The sequence below is a fragment of the Parasteatoda tepidariorum genome, chromosome X2, assembly GCF_043381705.1.
Source record: "Parasteatoda tepidariorum isolate YZ-2023 chromosome X2, CAS_Ptep_4.0, whole genome shotgun sequence".
Lineage (NCBI taxonomy): Eukaryota > Metazoa > Arthropoda > Arachnida > Araneae > Theridiidae > Parasteatoda > Parasteatoda tepidariorum.
In genome coordinates, this window is record NC_092215.1 from 19,329,901 (window position 1) to 19,335,484 (window position 5,584).

Consider the following 5,584-nt stretch of genomic DNA (forward strand, 5'->3'; position numbering starts at 1 on the left):
ATCTGTATTACTTCATGGCAGCGAATGCTGGTTTTTAAATAAAACTGAGGAAAAGTAACTACCAATATTTGAAAGAAAAAGCTGTTAAAGAAAATGGTGTTTGTCAGACTCAGTACAATTATGAATTATACAGAAAATTTAATCAACCAAGCATAATTTCAGTTGATAAATCCTATAGAATAAGATGGCTGGGTCAAGAACTTTGATGGTGATCCTTTTAAGAAGAAAAGTTTACAAGCATGCGAACTTTTACTTTTGGAAAGTTTACAAGCAGCCGAACTTTTACTTGTGGGAAGTTTTCAAGCAACCGAATATTTACTTTAGGGAAGTTTACAAGCAAACGAACTTTTATTTTGGGAAGTTTAGAAGCAACCGAAAGAAGGAAGGACTAAACACCAGATGGATTGATTTTGTGGAAAAAGATCTCAAAACCATGGGAATTAATGAATAGAGAAACCTAGTGTCTGATCGAACTAGATGGAGACTAGTTGGGACTGCTCTAGTCTGTACTAGGCTGTCTTGCTGATGGAAGAAGAAGCCAATGTACTAGCTTTAAAAAAGCAACCCTGAAAAATTTAAATTTGTAATTTAAGTTCCATAAAATAAATTTCAATATATAAAACAAAAAATATTTCATTCGATAAATTAGTGCCATAATAAATTGTAAGCAAACTTTCAGATAATTTTCCATACGTTAATATAGGAAAAGTAGAATCTAACTCCAAGACATCCTAAATAATTTTACGTTTTTGTTCCAACTGTTTTGTCCCAGAGAGAACAGTTCTAAACACTTGGTACATACAAGAGAAATTCCATTATTTTTCTGCAACAAAGAAGATAACGTTCGTATAATTGTCTATACGTTAATATGAAAATGTGGAAAGTAGAATTTAACTTCAAGGCATCCTCAGCAATTTAATTTTTTCTTATGTTTCGTGCAGAGGTTGGGACTTATTATCGTGGTTTTGCCCTTACAAAAAAAATTCTATTATTTCTGTACGACAAAATAATGAACTTTCATTTAATTCTCCATAGGTAGGATCTAAAAGTTGAGACATCCTAGACAAGACTTTCTCCATATGGTATCTAGCTGATCAAGACTAGACAAGACTGAGGCTGACAAAAACTGACTTAAATCTAATGGGAAACAGACTTCAAGACATCATAAAGATAGTATAATTTTTCTCCCAATATTTTATAGCAGAAAGAAAAGTCGTGAGCAGCTATCATGGTCTTGCCATTACCAGAGAAATTCTATTATTTTTGTACCACAATGAAATTCACGCTCATATAATTTTTCATATTTTAAAACGAAATAGATGAAAGTAAATTTTAATTCTGAGGCATCAAATGTAAAGTTTTTTTTCTAATATTTTGTTTCAGAGGTAACAGTCGGGGACCAACTATCATGGTTTTGCTCTTATAAGGAAAATTCAATTATTTTGGAACGACAAAAAATTTACATTCATATAATACTCCTTAGGTAGAATATAAAAGTCTAGACATCGAAGACAAGACATTCTCCATATGATATCTAAGCTGACTAAAACTAGACAAGACTAAGGTTGACTAAAATTTAGAGTAATTAAAGCTTATGTATGTTTATATGAAAATGAAGAAAGTAGAATTTAACTCTAAGGCAACCTCAACAATTTAATTTTTTCTTATGTTTCGTACAGAGGTTGGGACTAATTATCGTAGTTTTGCCCTTACAATAAAAGTGCTATTATTTTTGTAGGACAGAGAATTGGACTTTCATATAATTCTCCATACGTAGAATCAATAAGTCCTGACATCCAAGACCAGACTTTCTCTTGATTAATTACTTCAAAATTTAACTAAATTTAACATCCTCAACAATTTAATTTTTTCTTATTTTTCGTGCTGAGATTGGGACCAATTATCGGAGTTCTGCCCTTATAAAAAAAATTCTATTATTTTCGTACGATAGAGAAATGAACTTTCATATAATTCTCCATACATAGAATTTATAAGTCCAGACATCCAAGACAAGACTTTCTCCATATGATATTCAGCTGACTAAGACTAGACAAAGCTAAGACTGACTAAAATGGACATAGATCTTTGAGAAAACAAACTCCAAGACATCCTTAACCCTTTGACGCAGATAGGACATCTGTGTCCTTTTCATGTATTTTATTTTTCATGTTTTTTTTTCATGTGTCCTTTACAAGTATTTTTCGGACACTCTAATTACCAGCAAAAATATATATTGGTATTTTTAATTATAAAAAACAATTTAATAGTTACGAAAAAATCTGTTAGATTATCGGAATTATACTTGTACTAAAATAAAAAATCCAAAAAATGTAGTTTGAATTTTTTTTTCATTCATATTCAAAAATTTATCAATAATTGATTTTGTAAATTAAAGAAATTTCAATGATACATAACTATTTCTTTTATATCTAAATAACTGCAACTAAGTGCAAATTTGAAAAATTATTGTTAAGAAGTGAGCCGTGTTAGGAAGTCGTATTTTAAGCAGAAAAAGACACTGGTGCTTAATGCTGTATTTCATAACTATAAAATATTAAAATGCTAAATATAATAATTACCACTTAATTTGATCTAAATTAATACAAAATAATGAAAAAAGTATGAAAAATATGTTTAATAATTCTGCGCTAACAATTAGTTTTTCCTTATGATTGTTGCGAAGGGAAAAGAAAAGTTAGGACTCTTAACTCCAAGACATCCTTAAAACTTCTTAGTTTTTATTTCTTTCTTTATTTTTATTTCTTTATTTTTTATTCATTTATTTTTATTAATTTTTATTTTTTTTATTTTTTATTTATTTATTTTTATTTTATTTTTTTTTTTATTTTTTATTTATTTATTTTTATTTTATTATTTTTATTTTTTATTTATTTATTTTTATTTTTACTTTTTATATATTTATTAATTTTTTTGCATGGTGAACAGACGGGACTAAATATTTTGGTTTTCTCACACGAAGAAAAATTATATTTTCGTAACACAATAATTAACGTTCATGTAATTCTCCATAAGTTGACATAGAGAAAATTAAATCTAATTCATACTTGCATCTTACAAACTTACAGAGACATCCTTAGTAATCCATAGTTTTTTTAATTTTTATTTATTTATTTATTTATTTTGTTTTATTTATTTTAAAAAGTTTTGTTGTCGAGGAAATAGTTGGCACCAATTATCTTGATCTAGAACTATTCCTTCATTTCTGCACGACAAAGAAAGTAATAACTTTGTGTAGTTGGATATACATAATTGATATTAATGCGAGTTAACGAAAGAATGATTCAGTTATTTTTCTACGTCAGATAAAATTTATTGAGTATTAATAACAATATTAAGGAAAGATATTGAGAGTAATTTTTTTTACCTTCCCTGGCATTGACAGACTGTTAATTAGCACGTGCTATGAATTTAATCAAGATTTCGATTACTTGAATGAATCATTTTGACAACAATATTAGACCTATTTTATCAAGAATGATATATTTTCATATTCTTATTAAATCAGCTAGATTACATCTTTTTTTTTTCTGGAGTGTTTTCTCCACATTAAAATTCTCACATTTGACGATTCAGCAATCTTTGAACAATATTTAGTTAATTTTGAAAATCATTTCGACATGAAATCACTTAGTTTGTAACGAAACGCGAACTCTCAAATATATGACAAAAAGGTTTCCTCAAATTGCGGAACCTCATCGTAGTGTATTGTGGGAGATTATTAACTGGAATTGGCCTTGTGCCAAGAAGATCCTGGGTTCGAATCCTGTTTCGGGCATTTGTGTGAGCTATCTCTCTGTTCTATCAGTCTTTTTTGCGCTGTTTGAGCAACATTGAGCAACCTATAATACATTAAAACATATTAAAACATATTCAATACATTAAAACATATTAAAACATATTCAATACGTTAAAAAATATTAAAACATATTCAATACACTAAAACATATTCAATACATTAAAACATATTATATAACCACCGACATATTGAATTAGGGACCAACAATGAATTACAAACGGAAAATAGTGTTTTTGAACACCCTTTGCTAAAAAATGTAGTAAAATACAAAAGTAATAATAAAAGTTACAAAAGTAATTCAACATTAAACGCTAAGGACTTATATTAATCAATCTAACAATCACTATATATATTTATTAGAAAAAATCATATTATATTCTGAAAACCCATTTCTTTTGTCCGTTGACCAGTGGAACAAAAAGTAATTGCATTGAATTGATTTTTGCATGTTCAATTAGGGCTAAAAATTTATTTCATTTTTACTTGTAAATAGCAAATAACAAAACACAGTCAAATTTTCAAAACAACGTAATAACGCAGATAGAACAAATGAACTTAAATTCTTCACTGCAAATAAAATTTTTATTTGGAAAGTTTTCTGAGTTAAAAAGTAAATTTTAAATGGGTCGATTATTTTTCTGGACATAATAGCCTGAATATTGCATAAAATTCTGTGTCTCTTGGTGAGAATAAAACTATATTAGTACTCATCCCTCCTTTTTCAAATCTAAATAAAAATTAACCTCAGCTGGAATCGGATCGAAAATTTAAAAAAGCTTATTGCGATATTTATTTACTTCTTTAGTCGGCTCTTCAACTGCGGCTATAAAATAAAATAGTCCATACACTTCTAGGAGTATAGGGCTGAAAACTAATATATATATATATATATATATATATATAATGTAAAAAATGTAGAGAAAACAAGGAAAAAAGGTATAAAGAAAGGAGAAAAAAGTAATTTAAAATTGTTTTTAAAAGACATTCACAAATGTAAAAACTTTTTTCAAAAATCAAAAANAAAAAAAAAAAAAAAAAAAAAAAAAAAAAAAAAAAAAAAAAAAAAAAAAAAAAAAATTGTAAGATAAAAAAATAATCTCGTCACCAGCTCAAACGATTATATCCGGAAAAAAATTGTGCTTTTTAATATTGTATTAATAAATAATATAAATAAATATAAAGCCAAAGCAAAACATATTAATACAATAATTGTTAAAAGAAAATTTTAAGTTTTTAAATTTGTGAATATTTTTTAATAATTTTTTTTCTCCTTTAAAAAATCTTTATATCTTCTTTTCTTGTTTTCTCTATATTTTTAACTTATTTTATGAGTTCTATGTGTGCTTAAAGCTTATTTTCTTTAGCTTAATTTTCTTTGGTGATCTCTCTTTTTCTTTTATCCATTTTGTCTTTTCTGTCTTTATATATATATATATATATATATATGTAATAACAGGGCTCCAACCCTGTTATTAGTGTTGTATTTAGCTTGAAATAATTGCAGTCATAAGCCATCATACGTTCTAAACAGGTTTATTAAATGTAGGCTGGTATTGCTAACAGTTGACGTCCACGCTCCCTACGGGAGGGGAATGGACAAGCCTCCGAACAATTCCGGCACAGCTTATTTGGATCACATCATTATGAAAAGGTCACGCAAAACTATGCGTTCTTACGTTTTATACCAACATAGATTTGAAGTAAAAAGGCACATTCGTACATTCCTTGTATCCTTACGCATTAAGGAAAATCATTTCTGCTTCCTTA

General features: G+C 27.5%; 1 long non-coding RNA gene across 1 annotated transcript in view; it reads right to left on the bottom strand.

The window, feature by feature from the left end:
* Positions 1 to 3,309: 3,309 nt before the first annotated feature.
* The window catches only part of LOC122269011 (uncharacterized), a 22,050-nt gene continuing 19,775 nt past the window's right edge, over positions 3,310 to 5,584 (bottom strand). Inside the window, exon 2 of the long non-coding RNA XR_006224862.2 lies at positions 3,310 to 3,860. This is a non-coding gene — a long non-coding RNA (uncharacterized lncRNA). The remainder of the gene's footprint in view (positions 3,861 to 5,584) is intronic.